Genomic DNA, 27497 nt, shown 5'->3' on the forward strand with positions numbered 1-27497 from the left:
GCATCTCCACAGAGCTCCTTGTCCAGGGGTCTGAGTTGAAGCCCCGTGGGTTAGATCTGTGCTTCAAAGCAGGCAAAATACCCGTGCCACGGCTTGGTGAGGGTGGGTCACAGACCGTGTCACCTCCAGTGTCCGGCCGTGCGGGGCTGGCAGCATGGGTTTCCCCTTGCCAGTGGAAAACTTCCCAGGATACTTCTCCCTGTGAAGGAGGATTTATCCCATTAACATGGGACCCAGTCCTGAAACCTCAGCAGAGTTTACGTTCGCAGTTCCTAAACAGAGACTTCAGACTGCAGTCCAACACCCCAGCTTCCTCCACAGATGATTGCTATTTTGGTTCCACAGGTGGTGTTAATATATTCCTCTTTAGACTCCACTTCCTTGTACAGCTGAGTACAATGTAAATAACATCTCAGTTGTCATTTAGAAGGAAAGGAGTGAGATGACTGGAATTGGCAGAAAAATCACAGGCTGCGATTTCACTTGCAGTATTGATCATAGACATATTATACTCTTCTGTTAATGTCAGCCTTATTCCTCCAGCTCTAGAAAGTTGCTGAGGACATGGGGCTTGTCAGTGGAAAAAAAAAAATGAGGCTTTGAATGTCTGGAAAGACACTGCAGGGACAAGAGGCTGCTGCCCGGGTATGCTGCAGCCAGGCAGCCCCAGAAAACAGTGTGCTTCTGAGAAGCGGGACGCTAGGTAATGGGGCAGACATGCGAGTCAATAAACAGCACTGTCAGAGAGCTGGCCCGGGGGAGCAGCTGGAAGTAAGAGGCTTATTCATAACTTTTCCGAACTTTTGTAGAGGGTATGAAACAAACAGCAGCATTTCACAATGCCCCCGCTCAGGTCCCACCCCATCTCTCCTGCCCCAGTCTGACCAGTATTAGCACTGGGAAGTTAGGGAGGATTAGGGGGAAAGCATTAGCTGTGCCAGGCAGTAGGGCCAGCAATAAGCTGGCCAGGCAGGGTGGCCAGGGGCCCTCTGGCCCGGCACTGGGTCCTGGTCTAGGCTTTTTGGGGCTCAGCGCTCAGTGCCATTACCCCGCAGCTCTGCTTACTCTAGCAGGGGCTTCTCAATTTCAGACACATCCAGATCAAGCTTTTTGAATTTGCTTCTCTCTGTGCTTTTGTTTTTGTTTTAAAAGCAAGGACAGAGAAAGGGAGTTAGCAGATCACCCTGTTTAGGGGAGTGTGCTTGTTTAAGATGATGAACAGCAAAAGCAGCGCGTAACGTGGGTGTGCAAAGACAACTGCTGCAGGCGGCACAGTTTTGATTAAAGTCCCGTGTCCCTTAGCACGAAGGGTGTTCAGTACAAGCAAAGTGTTGGTTAAGAAATTGTGGCACACAGGTCCGTCATGACCCTTGCTTTTTAACTATCAATATACTGGGATTCTCTTATCAGTGTGAGAGCGTTGTATGCACTTTGAGTGAAGACAGCCACCTAACCACGCAGATAAGCCGGAGGCTCGTTGGAGATGTGCTGTCCAGGAAGGTGTCGGGGTTGGTGTGGAGGTCTTGCAGCCTCAATCTATTCTAAACATTCCTTGCAGAAAGCCCTTCTCTTGGAATTCGTTATGATAAAAATTTAATTTGTATGTCTTGAAAAACTCTGTTGAACCTGGAAACCAGCCCTCCTGGAGACTCACGAGCTCTTGCCTTTCAGAACATTGTTTGCAGAGATAAAAATATTTCTGCCACACTTGTCACATGTATTTGAAAAACATATTAATCATTTAAACAAATATTAGCTCCGAAAGCCTATAAATACATTCACTGGGAGGAATATACCCTTTGTTGTAATATTACAATGAAAAATATGCTAATATAGTTGCCTAATTGCTTGTGTTTGAATAACCTCTTTTGTGACAATAAATGTTTGTGGCAGCATCATTCAAACAAGAAATGGAGAGTCTGGTGCCAGCAAGGATTACGTGTGCCTCTGCAGTCACTCCTGATGTGAGAGGAGTCTCCTGCTCCTGTGCTCAGGAGCTGTGTGGATGGAGAGCAGCCATCAGGGCAGAAGGCAGCCCGGTGGCTGCTGCCCCAGCGGGGATGCTCCCGGCTCCTCCACCAGCACCCGTGTCTGGGGAGGCGAACAGTCAGTGTGAACTGAAGGTCACGGCTGATCGCTGGGAGAATCCAATCTGCATTGTACTTAGCCAAAAAAAAAAAAAAAAAAAAAAAAAGCAGAGCACGAGTAAGGGACTGGACAGGAAAGGGGAAAGGACAGACCCCGGCCAGCTGCAGCTGCCTGGCCTGGTCCCCAGGCGTGTGCGCAGGGCCCAGCTGGGCCCGCTGAGCAGCACAGAGGAAGCCCCACAGCCAGAAATGTCTTGGTGCCTTTTTAAAACTTGCTTTTGCTCTGCTACTGCACGAATTGGCAGGAGGCTGTGTAATTTATAGGTGAGCCTTCAAATGGGGAAGCAATGGGGTAAACCCAAGGCAGGAGCAGGCTCCCGTGGGCAGAGAAGGGGGCTTCCCTGGGGCAAGGACCAGGTGTCTCAGACCAGCATCCCACGAGATAAACCAGCTTCTCAGCCACGCTTGCTGCCTGTGGAGATCTCATTAGATGCCTTCTCCACCCTCTCCTTCACGCACTTTCATTGGTAATGAAAGCATCTTCACCTGATCCAAAATGACTCCCAAATAATGTATATTGTGGGGGTAGAGCACTCAAAGATATATATATATGTATATTTTCATACAAACTCAGCATTTCTTCTTATTTTCTAAAGGCTTATCATGCGATAATAATTTAAATAACAGTGACAGAGCAGACAATGCACTACTCTCGCTACTCACAGAAGACATACAACCCTGGAAGCCTCCCCCTGCGCGTCCCACTAGGAGGTTGTGTTGTTTGCTCCTGCACCGAGGGCTGGGCCTCAGAGCTCCTGGGGGTGCCGATGCCGCGAGTCACATCTGTGGCTGTGCAGAAGCTGCATGGGAACGGTGCCACCCCCACAAAGCACCCTTTATACTGTTGCTTCCCACAGCTTCTGCTTTGCGGAGATAAGGATCTGGGCTCTCTGGTTACAGCTGGGGCTCCTGGGCTCTGAGAGTTATCTGAGCACCATGGCAGGGTGAATTTCTGGAGGTGGAATGATTTGGGGTGAGTTAGAACAGCGTTGTCTGTGAATTGTTCGATTATGAATGCCTCGCATCCCCTCGCCGTGTCGCATTACCGAAGCTGGTGTCAGTGTCTGATGTAATGGAAGATCCTCGTGCACAGCCCTCCCTGCAGCAGGCACAAGCCAGGGGCTGTTGCTGCGTTTGGCGTGAGCTGATGCCCGGCGAATCTTCAGCAGGAGCCAGCTCTCGGAGTCCTGAGTGGGCACCCCTGTGGCTGCAGCCCAACCTTCTACCTGCCTCCCTGCATGTCACCTGCTACGACAATCTGAGTTTGAAGGCACATCCCTTCTGCCCCTCTGTCATCAGCGACACCCAAATCAGGAAGGAGTTAAACATAACAGCACTTCAGGAAAATATTGTAAAATCCACTTGAAATTCCCATCAAACTCAATTAGCAGGGCAATGATATACCTAAACAACTGGAATGGGGCGACTTTTTATGCTTTGCTGGATAGCTTCCAAGTTGATAATTAAATTGTGCTGGGCCACAAGATAAGTGGCTATGAGTGTCTCTCATGCAGAGACTTTGGAGGCCAATGGCCTGGTGGCCACCAGCCCTGCTGGGGTCCCTGCCAGCCGCTCTGTGCTGGGTGAGGCCACGAGAAGCTGCTGCCAGGGGTCTGCCCCGCACAGCCAGGCCCTCCTGCTGTCCCCTGGGGTGGAAGGGGCTGCCTGCAGGGGCTGGGCTGGAGACAAGGCTCAGGGTATCCAGCCTTGCTCCAGAGGGCTCGGAAAGGCTCCTGCTGCCTCCCCACGTGTGTGTGCCTGACTGGCAAGAGCAGGGGCGTGATTTTTTAACAAAGAGCTTGCTTTCCAAAAAATATAGCTCTGTGATGAGTGACAATATTTGTTAATTTGGATTTAATCTGGTAACTAGTGGAACAAAATACTGAAAGTATTTTGAAAAGGATATTTTTGGCAAAACAAAGGCTTCGTTTTAACTTGGTGAAAATGAAGCATTTAAGCCTTCTGTTTTGGAAGGATGCTCTGATTTGAGATAAAACTCAGTTTGGTTAACAAAAGAAAGTGGAAGGGATGAGAAGGAAAAGCTGCATCCAAACCTTGTGGAGCAGGTAACTCCCTTGAGGGGGTAGCGAGGAGGCTGTGGCCAGGGCACTGGCAGAACCTGCCCGGCGCAGAGGGCTGGGCACAGGTCACCAGCGAGCAGCTCAGCGTACAACGAGGCGGCCCCAGGGGTCTGCAGCTGGCAGCTGCCTGCACTGGGGCAGTGCTGGGGCAGGCGAGGGCACTTGTGCCAGGGCTCCGTGCCCCCTCTGTTATTTTCTGCTCTTCCTGCTGCCCCCTGCTCTGTCCTCCTTTGACTCCGAGGTGCAGAGTTCAGCTCTGCACAGTGAGCGTTGTCTGAGTGTGGCTTCTCATCTCCCACATTTGGGTAAGTCAGCCATGGAATTATCCTATAATGTGGAAATCATACAATTTCTCTCTGATCTTCCCTGAGCTTAGCATTTCATCTCGCTTATACTAAATGCAGCATGACTAAGTAGGCAAGAAAGGGATTTGAGCCCTTTTGTTACTTAAAATGTGAATTAGACGTTCCTGAGGGAAGTTTGTGTCACATTTGCAAGTTAAAAATGCATCAATTATCTGTACATGGACCCCTTCCAGTGTGATGGTGAAGGAGGAGCAGAGCTGGTGGCTTCAGGAGCTGCACCGCCAGCAGACACTGCTGCTTGCAGGTGACAGGGTGGCATCCTTCAGCCCAGGCTGATCTGTGCCAGCTCTGGAGGTGGCAGGGAGCAAGCTGGGAACTTCAGCGGGCCCAAGCACAGCAGAAAGTCTTGGTGGGACTGGAACAGAGGTGCAGAGAAGTTGCTCCATCACCTGCAGCCAGGGCAATGTGTAACATGTTCTCAGCATGTGCTGCTCTCCTTAGGCTCCTAAAAGGTTCTGTAGGACTGTGAGGGGAATTAAAGCATTTGTGTGAATGGGGGAAAAAGATGGAGCAAGGCCATCTAAGTGCAGCAGGTACAGGCTCTAGTCTAGGAACTGGAACATTCAGGGGTGTACAGAACCACACCGACAGGCTGCTCCTTCCGCCTAGCTGGAATTTTGCTTCCCTAGCAAAGGCTGCACAGAGAAGCAATCGCTGTCTGAGCAGCAGTTCTCTCTGATGCGTCACTAAGGAAAGAGGATGAGAGGGATTTTCCCCTGCCCACCCTTTGCCAGCTGCGTTTGGATTGTGCATGCGAGTTGGCTGCGGGTGCACGAGGCGAGGCACCAGCAGCAGCTCCCGTGGCCGCGGTGCTCGCGCCGCAGGGATGGGGCAGCACGCAGAGCAGTGTGCCAGAGCCTCGAGGACTCTCAGCGCCACTGGGTGAGGGCCTCTTGTGCGAGTCACTGCCTGGGGGAGCCGGGGATCACAATGCTCTCGCCGTTGCTCTTTCCTCCCTGTAGTGTTGGGTACGGAAGGCACTTCAGCACTTCACCGCTGTGCCTGTAACGAGGGCCCAAGCGCTAATCAGCGGTTAGAGCAATCTGCCGCTGCTCTTACCCTCCCTCCTTTTCTCCTGGCTAGGAATTGGATGAGTGCAATGCTTAGTGGCACTCTAACTTGCAGTATAAATTGCACTGCTGTGCATTGCGAAAGGTCAAGCTGAATGACTTGATGAAATGGATTGACCTACTGAACAGCACTTCAGTCTATTTAAGGACAACCAATTGCGGCAAGAAAGAATAGAAAAGCTGAGCTAGATGAAGGAGGGAAAATGGGCATTAAAAAGTACCATTTCCTACACCTGGATTATCCAGCATGGGGTGCAGTTGCAAACAGAGCCAGCGTGTACCAAGCCACGTGTTGCTGGGCGCCTTCTGACAGCGTGGGTTTCCTCCTCGTGCCCTTCTGGGGCTGCGCTCGGCCCTTAAAGGCTTTCCCTGTGCTGCCACCATCCATGGAAACCCATGAGGCAAGCAGCTGTAATCTTACATATTACTCCTCCGGTATCAGTAGAGATGCTTGTTCTCTTGTGCACCTGCAGGGCATCATGACATTGAGAATGCTGAGTGACCTCCAGTGCTGCACACCACGAGTTCGGTGTGTGCCTGCTGCTGAGATGTGTGGGGGCTGTGGGAATGGGGCCATCCAGGGTGGTGGCCATAGCAGGAGGACACAGGTACATGGACCCGGTGTTCTGGCATCTTGTTTTTCTAAGGCCAGCTCGGGGAGCAGCATTCATAGCAGGACTGCTTGGTTTGACTCTCCCATGGCAGACAGCATGCACCAAACTGGCTCAGAACATTTCAGCACGGAAAGATTTTGCAGAGTTCCTCCATGCCTCCTGCCCACCACGGCTCCTGCTGAAATGGCATGGCCTGGGCTCCTCTGGAGGGAGGGCTGAGGGTTTGGCTGGAAGCAGCAGGAAAGGTCCGCCACCTCCCTTCCCACAGCAAGGGGACCTTTGCAAAGTCACTGTTGCTCTTTGTTCCTTTTGTGGGTTTCTCCCTGTTGGCAGGCTTTATTGATGAACATTACCTTGTACCTTATGCATATTTACAGGTTTTTGTGTGTGACTGGGCAGCCAAACTACTGTGCAAATGTTGCAAAATTGCCCATTTTCTGGGCTGACTCTGGATGCTGAACATCTCTGAATTTGGCTCAGAATAGAAACCTTCACACCTGAACATTTCTTGTTGCAGCTGTGTTCAAGGGCTGAATTAACAGCTGTGGCTGTGCAGCATTGCATTTGATGTGTTCTTGCATCAGATCTTCTTACGGGACTTTGTCCTAAGCCAGGAGTCTGAAGAAGCACTAGGCAATTTAGGGAATAGGCTACATGGCTTGAATGGCAGATGCTCAGAGCAGTACCTGGTGAAGTAGCAACTGATGCACTGGAATATAATTCTAGGGACTGTTTTAAAATAACAGACTCAGAAATTGAAGCCCATTTGTGCTTAACTAGCCACTATTTTTGATGCAAAAGTATGTGAGTTATTCAGTGTGAATATTTAGGATATGCTGAGCATAATTGCAAGAGCTATGGTAAAGCAAACCCCACGTTTAATCTGGTTTAGGTTGATTTCTTATGCATTTTCTCACAGGATTACAATTGAGCCTCCCTACTGACAGGACTTCCTGGCTGCTCCTGTAATTAAAGCACAACGGTGACCTGCACTGCAGTTTAGAGGACAGAATTATGGGTATTTGTTCAGTAATGATCTCTGCCATAAAGCACAGTGCATTATATTCCATTTATGATCCAAAATATGAACACTCACGAGCAGCATTACTGTGGCATCACGGCACAGTGCGGCTGTGTTTTTGTGTGAGAAGGGAATTTGCATACCGAATGTGTAACTACATGGCAGCGATTAAGTCACAGGCACTACTGGTCTCTCCTTAAATTGCAGAGGGCACAAATATCAGTCACTTGCATTCACTGAAGCCATACCTGCAACTCTTCTGTGCTAAGCACAGTTTGCAGTGATGCTGAAGCAGCGCTGAAGAGGTTGCAGACAGAAGGGAGCCCAGACCGACACCAGCATCTCCCCGTCACAGGCTTGCAGATTTCCTTGAGGCACAAGACATTTTTCACACCAGTGTCAGAGCCCCTCTCCCCTACTTCTCCAAGTGTCAAATCTCATTTGTGCTCCAGCTCTGGTGACGACATCCCTCTGGATAAATTATTCTATTGCCCGATTGACCTCTTGGTTATGAATATTTTGCCCTAATATTTTACTTGAGTTTTCCCTTTTCTATTTTGAGGCTCTTGATCTTTGGTGCTGAAAATCTCTGTTCTTTCCTCTTTTGGGCAGCCCTCTATCACTTTCCTGCTTCTGAGCTCTTTCTGTGCCAGGCCTCCATGCTATGGAGCCCACTGCATGGAAATGCCGTGTTGTGTAATACTGGAGAAGGGAATATTCCCCAAGTCCCCACACCGAGGAGCAGCCAGGTGCCTGGCAGGTATGTGCCCCAGCATGCGGGAATGCGAAACACAACTGGCAGCTGCTGAGGGAGCTTTCTTGTCATGTAGAAAGGGGAGATCAAATGGTTGCATCCTCAGCCTTAAGTAAAAGGAGCTGAGGCATGAGGTATGAGCAGGGTGAGGGAACCAGGAAGATCAACTTCTTGCAGCAGCACACAAAATAAACTGCATTAAACAGAAAAGCGCATCCTGGAGCACCTTGCACTGGACCTGAATCTTCTGTGTTTGGTGCTCTGTGACGTGGTTGGCATTGGGGCGGTGTCAGGACACCGATGCCACCAAGCGAACGTGGGGGACCAACCGTCCCAGCCGCCTGCAGAGCCTGGTAGCCAGATGCAGGGAGGGAGCAGGGAGGCTTCGTTGTGGTTCTCGGCTGCTGGGGCTGTTGGAGCAGCTGAAAGACTGCGCTTTCCCTCCAACCCAGCTGTGGTGCTCAGCAGCCTTTGGGAAGGATCCCAGCTGCTAGGAATGACAACTTTACTCAACAGGCTGAATTGGGAGCCCTTTCCAGTTCCAAACACTCTTTTTGAGATTAAAAAGGTTAAAGGAACCCAGCTGCTTTCAGAGTTCAGCAGCTGAGCTGTGGGGTGGGATAAAGGTTCCCCAGGATGGGAGGGAGATGCAAACCCTTCATCTGCCCTTTGGGTAAGTACTGCAGCGTTATCTTTAAACCAATACAATATGGGACGAGCTGCGCGGTGCTGCCTGCCCTCCCTTGGTCCTGCCCCCAGGGTCTCCACACTCACCGCAGCTGGAGGGCAGCGGCCCTGCAGATCCCTGCCCTGCGCTTCCTGAGCTTTAGCTCCTGGAGTGCGATTTTGGCATGCTCAGGAGCGGGGAGGCACTGCAGGCATGGGTGGGCAGGTGGAGGAGACCAGGGTGACGATGGAGCCCGTGTGCCTGGGACGTGACCGGGACTGTTCGTGTGCTGTGCTGAAGTGGAGGCAGGGTGCTGCTCTTTGAGAAACCGTGTAAGATGGTGAGTCTGCTTCCAAATTCTTCCAAGGACAGCAACGTCTCACCTCCAGAAGCGGCCCTAACCATGGGGAACCCTAATTTCTTTCCAGGATTGAAGCAGGGTACCAGCTGTGTGCTAGTTTAAACCAACATTGGTTTTCATAATGTCCCTTTAAACCTGATATAGATACAGTTTCACAGGGCACTCTTGGGACAGAATTGCTACCACCTAATTGATTTTGATTTTATTTTCGCTGCAGCAGTGTAATTATGAAAGCCAGCTATAATTATTGAAACACAACTAGAAGTATTTCATTATTAAAATACCCTTATGACTTATTATTAATTCATTAAATAAATTTGGATTATATCCCTCAATAATTAATGCACTGAAGTTTATTCTGCGAACTCTTCCTTATATTAGTAATGTGTCAGTTTTTAGTATTAAAGGAAAAAAAATCCATCAAAGTATCAGAAAAAAGCATCAGCTCTTTATGAAACGAAGTGAGACCAGGGAGGCTTCGGTCAGGTGTGAAGCCAGCCTCGCAGGAAGCTGAGCTGACAGCCTTTCAGGCTGTGTGTGTGCTCAGGGACCATCCCTTATGGGCTCTGGTAGCGGCGCAGTGTCCCAATGGCAGGTCCCGCGGGAAGCTTGAGCTGTTTCTGCTAGCAGAGGATGAGTCTACAAAACTCAGCTTCCCCACTTAGCAGAGCCGAGTTTCACACGTTGTATTTGATGTGTGTTTACAGGAAAAAAAACACAACAACAACAGACAAAAACAGAGACTGAAGAAATGTGTTGATTCAGAAGCTGCGCTCCTGCTACGGAGCTTAACCGAGGAAGGGGGGGAGATTCCAGCTAACTGCTTGCACCGAGTTGCTATGGCAGCCGGAGTTTGGAAAGTAAACAGGTTTCGGGAAGGGCTGCTCCTCTCCTGAGAGGTTGTCTGCTAGGAATAACTCCAGAAAGCAGAGGTGGGGGAGAACCCAGCTGCAGCCATGCGGCCGCTTCCTTGCCCCGAGGCCGCGGAGAGGCGGAGGGGTGGCGGTGGGGTGGCGGTGGGGTGGCGGTGGGGTGGCGGAGGGGTGGCGTGGTGCTGCAGTGACCCCTGATGAAATACTGAACACCCAGGGAAGCAGAGGGAAGTGAAGGCGTTCCCACCAGCCTGCTGCAGTCTCTGTCATGGTGCTCTTTGGGCTCTGAGCTCTGCTTACAGCCCCTTTGCTCATCTGTCGTCCTCTTTAACAGCAGCACCCCCAGGCACTCACTGACGAAGTTGTGTGACAGCCTAACCCTTCCTCACCATTCATGAATGGATGAAACAGTGCTAGTAAAAATACCAAGAATAAAGAATTTGGGGCATGTTGTTTTGTCATTGGGTGCTGGGGAATGTGTGGCACAGCCTGCTTTGTAACCTACTCAGCCATGGAGGGAGAACACCCCAGGTCTCAGCTAGAGGAGTCTCTGAAGGCTCAGGCTCCCACCTGGGCTCCTTTCCAGGGGATGCAGCAGTGTGAGGCCAAGCAGCTCGCCAGCTTTGCCTATTGTCAGGGACTCTTTCTCTCCATCTCCTCCTGTCAGATTGAATGCCGACTCGGCACATGTGGATGTTGCTTTGCCTGGTGTCCGGGGCAAGGTACATAACCCTGCAGGGACTGGGAGTGCTGAGCAGAGAAACCAGGTGCTGAGAACCCACAGAGACGGCCGTGGGCAGGCAGGGAGCTCCCTGATAAAAGACCCTGTTAAACTCCAGAACAGTCAGAAAAGAAGAGAGTAGGTTGTCCTAGGAAAGTAGGAGCTCAGTGCTTCAGAAAAGAGACCACGAGCAGGATGTTGATGCTGGTCTGCTAGAGAAACAGCTCCCTTGCAAAGCATTTGTAAAGCAAAAATAAGTCAGATAAATGTGTGTAGGTGTTTGTATGATTTAATCTGAATTATCATATTGCTTACGTGAGTCAAAGTAAAAGATGCTTATGTTTAGGAACTCTTTGAAGTATTTATTGTACTGTTTCCTAAAGAATTAAACTGCTAATTCAGAGAGCTCAGCTGGATTTACTGTTGTCTGGCTGACTTGGCGAGACAGTTGGGTTTGCCGGAGTCCCATGTTTCTGCAGGCAGATGCACTGCATGTGAGCAGATCAGTTTGCTCACACGCAACTCGCTCTGACACATGCTAGACCCACTAGAACCAGCAGGCATACACCAGACACACAAGTAGGTACAGCAAATATGTCCTACACGTGATTTTCACATTTTAACAGGGCACGTTGCAAGGCTCTGTTGTAGGAGTCAGAAGGACATTCATACCTTTGCCCATTTTTCTTGGGAACCGCTGCTAAAATGAGATGAAGCTGATAGAGGCACGTGTCCCTGAGCACCGTCTTCAAGGCTTTCTCCGGGGAATTGAAATGCCACTCCGGGAGGCAGCTAATCCAGCAGCATCTTGGCTGTTGTGTCAACCTCATCTCCAGCGCCTGCTTGTCTCACCAGCTGCTTCTCCGCTTCCCTCCTCGCCTCTTCCCCAGCGCTTCCCTCGGAGCCTCTCCCTTCCAAGGCTGCCCTCTCCCAGCCCCCAGCCCCTTCTGAGCCCTGCAGACCGGGTTTCTTCCCTGTGTCTCTGGGCCATTGCCTCCTCCTCTCTCCCTGCTTTGGGCAGGGTCTCCCAGGGACAAGCCCTTGCAGTGCCAGAGGGAATGTCCCAAACTTCCCACCCACGAGCATCTCCCTGGCCCCGTGTCCTTCAGCAGACCCATGGACAGTGAGGACAGGTCATGGATTTGAGACACAGTGCTGGAAAGTAAACCTGCATTTTGTCAGCAAGGAAAGCCCTCGTCAATACCTGATTTTAAGAACAAGCCTCCTGAAACTTAGGCTTTTCCAGCTTCCCTCACACTTCCTATAGTTTGTAGTTTAATTATCAAAATATGCTGCACTTCTGCACTGATTCCCTCTCCTGAATGCTCCTTCTCTAGCATCCTGCGATTCTCTATGACCTCAGAGGGTAAAGCACTTAAGTTGCCCTTGAAGACAAAAAGAGAAAGTCTTGTCTGAGGTGAAGTCAGTATCTATCCAATTTTCAGCTGCCGTCACATCGAAATGAGAAATCTGAAGCAGAGCCAGGCACAAATAGCTGATAACAGACTTTCAGGTGCACCTCTTCACTTATCACTTCTAGGGTCACCTCTGTTTCTAAAGACTTGTTTTCCTTAAAAAAAGATTACTTAGGACATTTAACAGTGTGGTGTTGTGATAACAAAACCCTGTGAGGCTTTAGTTTTATGCCTGGGCTGCTGCAGAGATGCAGAGTCTCCTAATGCCGGTAGTCCTGAATTTGTTTCTGAAATTATTTCATGAATTAAAGCAGTGAGAGCAGAGAAGGCAGAGCTCTCCCTGCAGGATGTTTCCTACCCCGCCGGGCACCGCAGGCTGGTTGTGGCTGTGACATGGCAGTGGCAGGCTGCTGCATGTCCCCTGGTGTGGGATGTGGGACTCGTCCCCTTCCCCGCTGGGTTCTCCTTGCCCTGTGGGATAGGATCGGGCTCTCTGAGGGCCAAGCCGAGCTGGGAGCAGAAAGGGAGTTATGAAGTGACGGAGACACAACTTGTTTTGAAACAGGGTGCTTGGCACATACGGAGAGATGCACACAGACTGGTGCACAGATTTGTTTAGCAAACAATAACCTGTGTTTTGTGCATGAATAAATAATTAACCTTATTTAAAAGGAGGAGAAAAAAACCTTTTGCTGTATACAAACCTCCTCTTCCCTGTCTGCTGGGTGCAGGCAGTGTCCCTGAGCCCCTGTGAGCACATCCCGTGGCTCAGCAGGTGGCACCTGTGGTGCTCTCCTTTGCTGGTGCTCGGCACTGAGGGGACCCCACCGGGGCATCGCCCCCTGCATGGAGTGCATGGTGCGCAGCCGGGCTGATGGCCAAGGGCTGGGGCCTGCTGGTGCCAGCGGCTTCTGTGCATGGGGAGCAGAGCCCTGCCAGCACCTTCACTTGGGTCACTCGGTGTCCCCCCCACACACCAGCATGACCATTTTCTCTGCTGCACTTTCTCCTGCCTGCTCCAGCTCAGACTTCATGGCACAAGCAAAGCCTCTCCCCATCTGCTCATGGATCATTTCTGGGGCTGAGCAATCCAGCTCTGGTGAAGTGTTTGTGGACAGGCAGCCTCCAAGCCATCAGCCATACCCTGTCATTTCTGCTTCGGCACTCAATTAGGCTCAGAAATGCTGCAAAAATACCAAAGTGTGGAGGCGCTGCAGGTTTGTTTGGCCGAGTGAGGTGTTCTCCCCTGCGCACGGCCCTGCAAGCAGGCTGGTTTAAGGCCCAGGGGCTGGTTCCTCTCTGAACTAACCCCACGCTACCACAGCACACAACAGGCTCTAGCTCCATCTCTGTGTCACTGTTATCCCTCTGTCTTCTGCTGTTCCACCTGCTCAGACTTCTGCCTCCCCAAGGCTTTACAATTTGAATTGTTTTCTGATGCTGAGGGTGCTGCAGGTTGAACACAACAGGTCAAATGCAAGAAGTTGAATGATGTTTTTTTCCCCTCATTCCTCTGCAGTTAAACTGAGCAGATATCAGAAGCCCTGGGAGTTCAGCAGCAGAAAGCTGGAGCAAGCAACTCCTCACGTGGGGAAGGCAGCACACCCACCAGAGCCCAGGCACTGAAACAGAGAGAGAAATTCAGGCAGAGGCAGCCACAGCCACGTCTCCTAATGCAAGGGAATAGCCGTGTGTCTCTGGGGGAGCCCTGAGCACTTGGTAACCTCTATGTATTGTAGATTAAAACAGAAAATATTGTCCTGCTGTCTGTCCAGAGCTGTTCCTGCTCTCCCTCGTGCTGGAAGCGCAGGAGATAGTGGAGACTTTAGTTCACAGCCTCCTGTCATTGACTTGCCCCCATGGCCTTTTGGTAGAACATCAGATGTGAAGTCCTGGGACCAGCTGGTGTCTGCAGGAGTTCCTGTGCGCACTGCCTGGACGCTGCCCCGGCCTGTCGCTCTTTCTTTGCCATTTGCAGAAGTTTTTCTCTTCGGTGTCAGGGAGTAAGCATGAAAAAGCACCCCAAATGCTAACATTGTAAAGGCTGAATGGGAAAAGAGATGAAGGAAGAATTTAGGATACTTGAATCCTAAGCAAACAGAGCAAAAAAGTCATCCTTGGGGAAGGAAAGGAGAACTCTCAATAGTTTTTGTGCCATTGTTATTGCCTACATAGTTTTTAGACACATTTGGCTCCTGCACATACCCCCAGTTACCCAGCACATGTGCATTCATCCTGTAGCTCTTGGCCTGGAGAAAAGCCCTTACTGCTTGCAGGGACCCGACCCGCTTGGATGAACTCCCCTCATTTCTTCTTTTGCAGGGCTGAGGCTCCTCCTGCCACTGGCATCGAGTTTCCATACTCCTGCAGCAGTCCTCTTCTTGCCAGCCAGCCGTGTTCCTGTTTTCTTTGTCGTTTTAAAGCCAGTTCATGGGCAAGTGAACATGGGCAAATCCAAGCAAGGGTGAACTACCTAATGCCAAGAAGTCTCAGCAAAGCACACCCCATCCTGCACAGTGGGGTTTTGCACGGCAGTGCCGTGTTAGCTGGGGGCACACACAGGTGAGGGGCTGGGGGCACACCAGCACCGGGCACCCCGGGCATGACGGCACTGGAAGCTGCAGCGAGCAGCAGCAGCAGCAGCAGCAGCACGGCGCCTGCCTTGGTGGTGCAGCAGGGGTGCCTGGGGGCTTGCAGCTCATGGGGTGTTCCAAGCAGCGGCCAGGCCCCAGGCAGAGATGCTTCTTCTTCTGCCATTTCTAAATTTCCAGGGCCAAATACGAGGCAGAGAAAAGGATCCTCCATATGTGCCTTGCCAAACACTCGCAGATGCAAGCCCAGATGGCAGCTCCCACTCTGCAGTACCTTCTCCCTGTTCTTTTCACGGTGTCGGGAGCCTTCCTTGGTATCAGATGCCGAGTGTGTATTTGCTGTTTATGTTCAGGGAGACTGGAGCTACTATTTTGGAGCAGGGAAGGGAATGGAAGAGCAATCATTTGTGCTGATTGCTAATTTGAATAAGCTTATTTTTTAGCTTCAGCACCACAGGATCTACCTTTGAATATCAAACGAGGACACGGCACGTTGTTGCCTGTGTATATCGATGCCCGTGCTGCGCAGTGCTTTGGGCTGGCAGGGCCGGGCCGTGTGGCTGGTCTGGGCTCTGTCCCGCCCGGTGCTGGTGGCAGCCAGCAGTCCTGCCCCTCTGCAGCCCTGCCCGTGTGGCCATGATGGAGCGCACGGTGGCCCAGAAGTGACCGGGCTGATTGCCATCGTGCTGCTGACCAGGCACGAGACCACGCAGGCTGCCCTGTGTCACCTGCACTTGCCAGAGAAATGCAAGTGGTCCCTGGCCAAGGATGACCCCTCCCCACAGCAGGGCCATGCCATGCCGTGCCATGCCATGCCGTGCCGTGCCATGCCGTGCCATGCCGTGCCGTGCCATGCCGTGCTGTGCTGTGCTGTGCCATGCTGTGCCAGATCACTCCTCCAGCGGGTGAGGGACGTGCTCGTGTGCCGGGGCAGCAGCACCCTGCGCCGGCTGGCGTCAGCCCGGGGACATCTGCGACCCCCCCGCTAGCCCCGAAGGAAGGGAATACCTGTCAGCGTGCCAGACCCTTCAGATGTCTCTTTCTTATAGAGAAGATTTTGGGATAAAAGGTTCAGTCTAATTTATTCCATCAGTGTAACAGTTAAGCATTCAATTACAATATTGGAAACAGCTTTGCAAAAGAAAAGCATCGGAAAACCAGAGCTGCCTTGCACGGTTTGCAGCGCTCTGCAGTCTCTTCCCTCCCACCCTTCCCTGCTGCATGTTGCTTACCGGGGGCCCTGCTGTCACAGCCTTCTGCCTGGGGTTTCTGCCCCCAAACCAGCAGTGGTTCCTGTTGCCATTTCTGCTGCAGGGAAACCACCTCCTTCACTCCCACCCACCCCTGGAAGGCAGTTTCTAAACTGGTCACTTTGTGATTCCAGTTCCTGCAAAACTGAAGGTGTTTCCTGTCCTCCCCTTCTTATCCTGGTGCCCCAAGAACCTGCAGGGGAGAGCAAAAAGGAAAGATGGTTTGGAAACAGGTGAAACCCTGAGCAGACCCAGTGAAGGTGAAAACCAGACAGACCTGGGTCAGAAGAGGGGGGAATGTGGGGAGAGGCTGGGAGGGGGTGGCTGGGCATGGAGCAGTCCTGTGGGAGGGCTGGGACCAAGCTGGGGCTGGGACCTGCCGCATGCGTGGGGCAGCCGGAGCCCCCATGGCCAGACACCAGCATGGCTGGGGCACCCCAGTCCTGGAGCTGCCATCCGCAGGGAGACCAGGGCGCGGGGATGCGGCTGTGCCTGCTGGGCTCTGCCCTGTTGGTTATAGGCACTGACTTTCTGGAGCACCAACTTCGTCCAATTTAAATAAACAAACCCTGAAAACAGGGAATTGTAATTGAAATGCTGAGAGATTCTTATCGATAGCATCAGAGGGTGCAGTGTTGTAATAAGCAGTCCTTCTCAGATGCTAGGAGTTATTGAGGTTGCTCCATATCTATGACAGTTTAATCAGATCTTGAAAATCAGGGACATTATATTTTGCACCTGCTCATGGAAAAAAAATGAATGATGCGGCTCCCCGTCATGGATCTTTTATGCACAAGGCAGGCTACCGAGAGTACATAATTCAGAGGGGAAATGGAATTACACCATGAATGAAGACTAAGCCCAGAGAGTGGTTGAATGTCACACCGGGTGGAAGAGGAACATCTCTTCTTTCCTCTTACCCAGCCTTGACAAATGAGATGCAGGTGAAATTTATGGAGGCTCTTCCACCACCAGGGAAGAGAGAGGGCTGTGAGCACCAGGAGATTTTTAAGAGAACATTTCAGAGAAAAGCTGCCTTGGTTGGGGTGACCAGGACACAGGAACAGATACGTTTGCTTTTCTTCTCCTTTTATTATCTTGAGTATGTGAATATACTTGCTTGCTTAATCTGTGCATTAACTTATCCTATTGCCAGTACTTAAAATGCATGAAAAACATACAGCCAGAAGGTTTAAATACAAATCCGTTCACTTATAAGTGGCCTTAACATCTGTGAAAGGTTCCAAGTCCTTAGACAAGAAGCAAAATAATGGATTTAGTTTTGATTTCTAAAACACCACCCAGAGGTGAGGAGTGAATTCAGCAGAAATCAGAATGGATTTACTTTCATTTTTCTGTGGAAGCATGAAAGCAGAGACGTCAAAGAGAGTTCATTGCTGAAGGAGGTTCATTATCTGTCCCACCCAGAACGTGGGAGACTGAGCTGGAAAGCCACTACCCGCAGGAGAGCCCCGTGCTGGTGCAGGGCATTCACAACTCGACGGTTTCTCCTCTGCAATCCCCTTATCGCAGCGTTGGATGTGCAGAAGCTCAATGCACAGTAGTCACCATAAGGCAATAAACATTTACCCACAGCTCCCACAGCCAGCCGTTAGAAGCTGCCATTGTTTTATCTGATTAATCAGTGAACTGAACAGCCAATGATGCTGCATTTAGGGGCTACTACTGCTACATGTGCTGGCCCCAAGCCCCCACACGGCTAATATGTGCCTGTCCTGAAGTGGCACCCGGCAAGGGCACGGCTCCTTGGGCCAGGCAGATGCAACCGTGGCTGCGGCTCTGCTCTGCCCCACGCCATGGGCAGCAGCTGCCTGTGGAGCCTGAGCAGGGAGCGCGGGTGGAGCGCTGCTCGCTGCCTTCCCTGGGGGTCAAATCAGCTTACAAAATGCTGCATAAGTACTGCTGAATAAAGAGCGGAGCTTTTGAAGCTGCTATTTGGTCATGGAAAGAAAGGCTAAAATGTTTGTGGCAAATTATTCATTCAGCTCTGCCAATAGAAGCGGTCACGTCAAATCAGGCACAAAACTGCAGCTTTTCTGGTGTGGAGCATTCACACTGCAGTTCTCTTTGATCTGCTCTGGGTGAGAGGAGGGCAAAGGCAGAGATGCCTCCAAGGAAGGAGCCTTTCAGCAGCTGCCCTGCTTGTGCCTTGTGCCCAGGAGGGTCTCCAGGCCCGTGGCTGTGCCTCCTGCGAGAGTTCCCTGAGCAAGCACCGTTGCGGTCAGCCTGCCTGCCAGCAAAGCTGCTGCATTCGTCCGTCTGCGGGAAAGTGAAGTGTGTTTGAGGAGCCCATTGTATCTGACAGTGCTTTGGAGATTGTCCTGAAGGGCAGCATGATCTCAGGGGTGAATGCAAAAGCAACGAGACCAAGGTCAACGCCACACAGTGATAACAAAATAAGCTCTCTTACTTCTCCTGCCCCAACAAGGGTCGTGTGAGACTCTGAGCTCCTGTCAAGCGAGGCAGAGCAAAAGGTCTTTATCCTGTTGGCATCTGTGTAGCTATTCCGACCCAGGCTGAATACCTGGCTTGCTCACAAGATCACCTTCTAACTACCAACAGCAGGCAAATACCACCAAAAGCCCGCTGCCCCCGGGGCTATCTGCAGCATCTTCACTTTCCCCTGTGTCTGGCTGCTTGGCAGTAATACCTCGATGCAACTGCTGTGGATGTAGCATCTTGTGGGATGCTGTGGGCTCAGAGGCCAGTTCAGCAGCCCAAAGGGGTAGCTACAAGTAGCAGGGCTGTGATGCTGGCCCTCAGCACGACCCCAGAGGCAGCAGTGTGGTGGGACAGGACCTTTCCCACACTCAGAGGCGGCGTTTCCTTTTTCTCATCTGAAGTCTGTCAGAATTTCTTTCTCAATTGCATCTGGTTGTCATCCTCCCATCCACCCCACATTGACTTTTTATTTCTCTGAAAGCCTTCTCATTCCTTTTCTGCCTTCCCGAAATAGCACAGGCTTCTGCTGGCATTTTCCCCAGCTGCCACGTGGGCAGGAAGGCTGCCCTCTGCGGAGACTTCGCACCTCCGGGAGCGGGTGTGCTCCCCGCAGGGAGCGCTCGCTGCTGGCAGAAATCTCCTCCTCTGCAGAAGCCCGCAAGCCCAGAAGGATTCTCATGGCAAAGCTTTTCCCTTGCTGGAGAAATGTGATAGCTCTTGGACAGGGTCTCTTCTAAAGAACTTGTCACCGGGGAGAACTCCACTTTGAAGTTCTTAATCCTGCTCCTCCCTCTGAATGAGATCCCCAAGAAAGAGAGCTCTCCATTCTTCACGAAGCTGAAATATTTAAAAGAGGAAAGCCTTAAATATTAATGGAGAGTCTTGCACTGTTTTTGAGGAAGCATCGTGAAACAGAAAGTGCTCCAGGAAACCGCCGCAGACACACGGTTCTCACATGCAGCTGAGTGCAGACATCCAAACATCTGCAACAAACCCGCAGCTGTGGGCTCTGGTATCCCTTTCTGGTTAGGGCTATTTCTACAGAAGGGTTTGGCAAGGGGCTAGAGTTGGTGTTTCAGCAAATGCTGATGTTTTCTTCATGCTCACACGTGCTCTGTGTGCTGCCAACCCCTGCTCAGTGCTGGTGGGGCACAGCAGTTTGCTGCCTGGTGCCAGCATGGGTCTGGACAGGCTCCGGGGCGCTTCAGAGCGGTGCTGGCAGGAGCCGGCAGGAGCCAGACACATCTGGAGCACAAACTGTGCCTCGGCCATGGACGGGAGTGTGGTGGCTCCCAGACCACTGGTGGGCAGTCCAGCTGCTGGCTGCAGAGCTCCGCTGCATGCCATGAGGTGCCAGGGCCATGGCTGGCCGCAGCAAGACATGGTGCTCACCCTGGTGTCAGCAAAGCCCTGCCCTGCCCTGCCAGATCCGGCCTTCACCTGGCTCTGCATGATGGAACCCAGCAGAGCAGAGCCCTGTTCTGCTGCTGAACAGCACCTGCTTGTCCCGGGCAGGAAGGGCCGCTGCGAGCAGCTGGTGCTGCGCCGAGGAGCGCCGAGCTGTGGATGAGGTTGGGTATTTTTAGGGCTGTGGAGAGAGAGCCACATAGCTGAACTTCTGTGGTGCTGGCCTGCTGCTGTGTGCCCTTAGTTACTGCTGTGAGTTTTGAATCAAAAATTGCTGTTTCTGAAAAAAAAAAAAAAAGCAAAACCAAAAACAAACAAGGATTTTCTCCAGCTTCATTTGTGGGCCAGGAGGGGAATGAGGACCAGAGTGCTGGCACTCTGCAGAGGGGTCAGACACACGTGTCAGTCAAAACACGGGAGCAACGGAGCCACCTCTGATATCTGCAGTGGCCCTTTCTCTTGTATGTGTTTGCATGGGCATGTTCGGTAAGCAGATTCATTCATCTTGGCTGCAAATGTTACTTTAAATCCAGGTGGTACAGCGTAAGAGACAGTTTAGAAATTATGTAGCTTTCTGACTGATGAGCTCCTTTACTGTTGCCATCATTCCCCTAATAATTATGCCCATGCACAGCTCTGCGTTTGATTGTGCTGGAAGATGGATTCACGTTTCCTGCAGGCATGCTGGATAAAATGACTTCCGTTTCAAAGCTCTGTTTGCAAAGTTCCCTTTGTTCCTGCTGTGAAATCCCTGTGTTGAGCAGAGCCCATTCTGCTCCGAGACGCTTTTGAACACCATCTGGGTGGGTTCCCTGGGTTGCCTTCAGATTGTTCTCAGGATGCAGTCGGTGCTTGTCATTCAAGCTGATGCATAGGCCAAGAAAATAACACCAAGAATAATGTTTTGGTTTATGCTGTCAAAGAAAGAAAGGAGAAACTAAGTTTCAGAGCTGAGCTCTGGGCAATTGGTCTATCCTTTACCTTCTGAAATACTTGCTCCCTGGTCTGGTTGCCAGATTCGGACACAGGTCAAGTCAGTGGATTGAGACTGGGCAGCAAATAAAAGGAGAGCCAGGAGTCCTTTCTCCCTCTTTTTGCTTCTTCAGAAACCTTTTCAGACGTTCTCATGGATCCAGCACAGACCTCCTGCCTGGAGAGGCTCCCGGGGCTTCCTGGACAAGCCAGCTTCCCGTACTCCTCACCAGGAGGGATCGTGGTGGCCCCAAACAGGCAGGGACGGCTCTTGAGGACAATGTCCTGGAGGACAATGGGAATCTGCGCGCAGCTGCCAGGCGGTGCTGGGTGCTGCCCAGGCACGAGCCGGGCGGTCTGAGCGTGGTGAGCGCCTCGCAGGAGCACATTGCGAAGTCAGGGGAAGGCTTTTTCTGCAGCAGAGCACGGCACACAAAGAAGGCAGGCTGTGAACGGGACATTTTGCTCCCAGCCTGTGGCTCCTGCTGGCAGCGCTGAGTGGCGCGGAGCCATCCAGCCCGTGAGGCAGAGCTGCCACTGCAAGCAGGAGCTGTCCTCCTGCCGGCACCCCGGGGGACGAAGCCTTTTCTGGTGCACAGGAGCAAGGCAGGCAGTTCCCTTCTCACCGTGTCGCTGCCTGGGGTCTTAACGATGAAGGGGAACAAGGAAAAGCAATATAAACATGTCTGTGTCAGCTCAGATGTGCCTGTCGAAATAAGAATTTGAGATGAGACTTTGAATAGATTTTGGTATTGGGAAGGTCGGCAGTGGTGGGGGTCTCACAGCTCCCCGGCAGCGGGTGCACAAACGGAGCGGTGACTCCTGGCTCGGGCTGGGTGCAGCCAGGAGCATCCCTGCACATGTGGTGGCTGTGAGAGCTGCACAACCTGACTTCAGAAAAGCCTCTTCTGAGCCACTGGTGGGACAGGGAGGGGCAGTTGTTGCTTTGCTGGCACACAGGTGCCATTGGAGCGGGGGACATCCATTATCCTGGGCTTTATCTGCACTCCTCTCGGCTGGAGGCATGGTGAGCCTGCTGGAGGAGCCCCCCATGGTTGCAGGCACATGCACCTTCCCAGGCAATAAAACATCCTCCACCTGAAGGCACTGCACAGTAGATTTGTTTTAGGCTTTTTCTGCTGATTTTGTTCAGTTTGAAATGGCTGGGGAAGACTTGGAAGCCTGGGTTTAGATGCCACCTAAATATATTTCAAGATTGCCATACTGAAGAAATGCATCGTCATACACAAAACTGGCGGTATCTCCGGTAAACTAGAGCACAAACACAGGCGAAAATGGGATGCCTCTGTCCCTCGCTTCCCTTGTGCTCAGGCTCTGAGTGCAAATGCTGCGTGCAGTAATGATGGCAATTAGACAGGATGGCTACATTGCAATTGTCAGTGTGACAAAAAGAAAACAAAGCTTTTGGCTTACTTGGTGTGCAGGGCTAAAGGAACTATTACACATTTCAGGAAAAATACTGGCTTACACGTCTTTGTTTGACCTTACTGGCACACAGCAGTAAATAGGAGCGCAGGACTTGCCAGGCTGCATTGGATCCAGGTTTGTCCGGTCCCATGTCCCGTGTTTGGCAGGGACGTGGACTGAAAGAATTCCCCATGAATACACTACAAAGAAAAAGCTCCATTCTGCCCCCTCACATTTAGCAGCTGACACATGAAGCATCCAGGTTCCATTGTAAGTTATTGCCATTTTGATTGCAGCTGTTCATGCTTTTATTCACCTCAGCAATTCCCACTCCTGCCTGACCTGTACAGCACTCCCCACCCCAAGGGGAACTCGTGGCCATGAGTTCCTCTGGTTAGCAAAAGCACAGAAAAGTAATTACTGCCACCCAGCAGTTTATGGACGCTAAGTATAATGAGAGCAGGATTTGTGCATGATAGCCAGAAAGCGTCACATGTACAGTGAACAGAGCTTTGGACCCAGTTTTCTGCTGTTTTTATAGGTTATTGATGCTTTTTTTTTTTTTTTTTTTCTCCCAATTTTTGTTTACTGATATGTTTATGAAGATTTACTTGCAAAAGCTAAAAACCAGACACTGTACCTTATGTTTTTTAAAGTACTTCTCTTTTATGTCGTTCATGTTAAGGGTGACTACAACAGCTAAGGCATGCCCTATTCCCATCCCTGCACTGCCCAGCACGTTCGGCTCTGCAGGATGTCCGGAGGGTTTGGGGTGGAGCTGGGGCTGTGCTTCCGAGACCTGGGCAGAGCGGGGATGCCGGCCCGGCAGAGCCTTCTGTGGTGCCTGGCAGCCACGGCTGGGCTCGGGGGCAGCCGACAGGGCCTGAGCTCCAGTGGGGTTTTGGGTGTAGGGTGCCCATCACTGTGTTGTAGGAACAGAGCCTCACCCACCGCCTGGTCAGGAGCCACAGACCTCGGCACTGAGAGCATTCAGAAACATCCCTGGCAGACCCACTGCTCACTGCTGCAGCCATTCCAAATGCACCTGGCAGGAGCCAGGCTGTGCTGGCTACAGGCTGGCAGTGGGGACAAATCCTGCAGGCAGCGGAGTTTCTGGCCGAATTGGGGACATTGAGACAACTGGGACGTTATTATGCCTGCTCATATAGTCATCACCAATTAGCATTGTGAAGTGTTTGGTGAGACAAGGCTCCAGGACCCTGATTTAGAATTAATTTCTGCAGTGGAGCTTTGAGTCCAAGTTAATCACTGTTGGATTTGGGATTACCATGCTTGTAGGAAAGGCTGCTAAACCCACCACTTTTGTCATGATCCAGCAGCTCACAGGGCTTAACTCCTCACTGAAGGAAAATGTGCATGTCAGAGAGTTTTGTGATCCCTACGGGCCATTGGAGCTGCTTCTTTGGTAGAGGAGAAGAAGAAGGAGGGCCCTCACACACTGTTTCATTTTAAAAATGATTAAATTGAAGTTGCACTTAAATTCAAATCAGCCATTCAAATTAACAATTCTAATGTTCCTGATCTATTGATCTGTTGGCTAAGACCATTTTGAGCAGACTGTAATTAAACCACAAAAGCCTGGACACCAGTAATGCTGAGAGAGCAGCACAATAGCTAGGAGAGATTCATACAGTTCTGGCCTTAACCCGTTAAGACCCTTTTTTTTTTTTTTTTTTCTGAGAAAAGCAAGCACTATGCTGTCCCTCTTTCCAGATGCCCTGCGGCGGGCAGTGCACCAGGTTGTGCCTTTCCAGGAGAAGCGTCAGAGGCAACACATTTTCCTAGTGATGCTTTGCAGCTCAGCAGGGGCAGGATGGGCCATGCTTCTGCTGTCCGTTCCTGTGGGATTTCGGACAGAAGCAATTGCTCCATTGGCAGTGACCGGCAAGGTCAGCAGGGGTGCAGGGAGCTCCCACCAAGGCAAAAGGCCAGGAGAGGGGAACCCGGCCACAGGGACTGCTCGCTCTGAGCTCCCAGCCGAGGCTGCTGTAAGAGGTGGGTATGGCACAGCCTGGGGGGGCTCAGTCCATTCCCCGTGTCACAGACGTGATTTATGTTGGTCCTTAAATGTGCCAATAGCAAGACTTTTTTGTTTCCACTGGGGGAGCTGGAGCTGTGGGTCTTTGTCTTAAGTTTGCCATCCTTAGGCTCATGCTGGAAATCTCTGCTGAGCCGCAGGCAGCAGAGGACGGGCGTCTTGCAGGCACCACCAGGAGGGCTGCAGGGCTGCAGGGCTGCACTGCCATTTCTCTCTCAGCAAACTTTGTCCTTGGAAGCAGGTGCTGTGCTCTATCCCCGGAGACTTCAGGTTCTGCATATGGGCAGAATCAGTCCTCAAAACCCATCTATGTCTTTTTATTTATTTTTAATATAAGCAGTAATTGTTTCCAATGCTTGCACTACTTTCCCCTTTCCCACAACAACCATCTAACTCTGTTTATGGATAGCTTTCCCCCTCTTCTCCCTCGCTAGCATGCAGTGGGTTTAATAGCTTTGTACACACCTGACAAATGATCCAGCAGGACAGAAAAGTGAACTCACAGGCTGAACTTTGTGTGGTGTAAGCCCGGGGTAACTGCTCTGACTCCAGCAGGTCACACAGATGCACTGGGCAGCAGCCTTGCTTTCTTGGCAGGTCTATTGACTGGGCCTGTATAAACACCAGCTCTAATGTCTGCACAAATATTTCTGTCAAAATGAAAACCTAAATACTGAATGATGATTAGGAAAAAAAGGTTTATTCCTCCATTCTATTTTGATTTTAATTACAAAAGGTTAGCATTTTTAGTGCAATTTAAACAGAAACAACACAGGAAAAGGTCAAAACACAAGGGGCCTAGAACATCTCTAATCCCATAATGGAGAGCAATACAAGGCTCTAATATTTGAACAATCAACATAGACTTTTGTTATGAAGACCAACATGTGATGGAAGAAGGTAAGAGGCTTTTAGATCTATTAGAAAACTGGTGTGCTGGGAACGGAGGGAAATGATGATGGGAAAATTAAAATTCAGCTCCAGCAGAAGGTTGCAGTGTTCAACTTGCAGCTCAGTGCATCGATCTGTTCCAGCATTTGACTTTCAACCATGACAAAACTGTGGGCAAATTAATTGTTCTCCAGGATATTAGGCATCAGAGTCTATTAATCCTCTCTGGAGTCGGATGCTCCATGAATACTAATGAAAACTGAGAGCTGCAGTCATGTCTTTCCCAGTCTGACTCAATGCTAGTGCTGCTGCTGCTTCCATGGGGGGCAGGGGGAGGGAGGGAAGCCCTGAGTGCTAGTCAGCCATTTGCTGCTTTTATTCAGATTTAAGGCTGATTACAATTGGAAAGAATAGCGTAATATGGCAAATCCTCCTCTCCGAGCCGGGGAGGGTCTGAAAATCAGAAAGCGAGAGGCAGTGTTATGTGTTTTCCACAAGGAAAAAGTGAAAGGCATAAGTTATTTATGCAAATTCTAGATCTGTATTCAGACATGTTTTAAGGAAGATCTCAAAAAATCATTTCTTAATTACACATACGTATCACACTTACTTCGCCTGCATCCACGAGACTGAAACATGTGGATTGAGTAGTTCATTTCTAGTTATTGTTCTACAAACATGCGAGATTTCCTTCAGCTCTTTATTTCCCTTTAAAAAAGACCTCCCCCTCCCCTCCCCAAACCTCCCAGTACTCTTCAGGGAAAGGAGCCCTGCTCCTGGAACCTCTGCAGATTAATACTTAGCACTAATCTGCATACTGCTATAAAGGAAATGGAGGCTGCAGGAAAGGGATATTAAAGGTGTTTTACCTTCACTAACACTGCACATTTAAGCAATCCTCTGGAATTCCAGCGCAGCTTTAATTGTCCAGACTGAAGTCAGGACCATATTCTCTATAATTAATCCACAGAGCATAATGTTGCCTGGTGTAAGTGAATACTCTTCCAAATATTTGTCCAGCTAGTATATCAGAGCTCATCCAACATGTTATTCCAACTTCTCATTTTGTTTTAGAATCAGCTTGCGCTAAAGCAGCAAAGAAAAGCATCAATACTGGGGTTTGAAACAAGGAGCTTGCCATTGATGAGCTAGTGTTATATTCTCATCTAAATGCATGGAAGTTCCCTGTGGATCAAGATGAGAATATATTATATTCACTATGCTTTATCCTTTTGTCTCCCCTTTTCCCTTACAGTTGCACACAACACTGTATTTACAGCTTAGAGAAACCTGCAATGATTGCATTTGCAGTGAAACAGCAGGGCTGAAAAATTTGGGTAATGAGGAACCCACGAACAGGTTGCCAGGCAGTTTGTTGTTCAATGGAGTAATCGGCAACGTGTGAATCACTGCAGAGTGCTTGCCCTGTGCTGAAGCATGCAGACATCAAAGAGCTACTCAAATTCTCCAAGCCATATCATTTCAGAAAGCCCGTGTGTGAGGAGGACATGTGGCAGTGCCTCACGTTTACCCAGTGTACATGTACTTCCCAGAGGTAAGCTTCCTTCAGGCTCCTGTTTTCACCAGAATGGAAATGCTGCAGTGCAAAGAGAGTAATGCTATTAGTCTGTGCTCTAACTGAGAAGATATTTATGTCTGTGCAAACACAGCACGCGCCTTCCGCATGATTTGGAGCTAAATGCAGTGTTACTTAATTAATGCATATGTAACACACAAGGCTATTACACCTATTAGAGCTCTTGGACGATTAAAATTCCAGAGGTCCTCTCTATGACGGGTGTCCATGACAAAGGGCTGGAATTCTTCACTGTCCATAAACAACTGGCAAGGGCCGAGGAAAAGCAACCAACAGCCAGAAAACAGAACCGGGTTTGCCTCAGTTGATGAAAGTAGAAGCGAGTCTCACGACCCTGACCATGAGATGTCTGCCCTGGGGACAAGTGGAAACACGATGTCCCTGCTCTCCTGACACTTCCCTTTATTCCCTCTGAGCAGTGCTCTGTCCAGAGCTGTAGCAGGACTGCGGGGACGATGGTGGAGTAGTGGCAGAAAGATGAGCTGCAGCCTTGAAATCGTTGGTGGCTGGGGTGCACTGGGAACACCCCTGGGGATTCCTGCTGGGTTTGCTGGGACACAGCAGGGGAACCAGGGCTTTCCCAGCACCGAACGGCTGTGTCCCCTGCACCACTGCACTACCGCTTTGCAATTTTAGTTGCAGTGCTGCTTTCTTTAGCCAAATAAAGCCTGCTGCTTCAGGATGCGAATGCTGGTGTAATGGCAGCGCTCATCTGTCATGGGACAGCTCTCTGGTCTTCGCACTTGCATCC

Source organism: Anas acuta, chromosome 17 (assembly GCF_963932015.1).
Source record: "Anas acuta chromosome 17, bAnaAcu1.1, whole genome shotgun sequence".
NCBI lineage: Eukaryota > Metazoa > Chordata > Aves > Anseriformes > Anatidae > Anas > Anas acuta.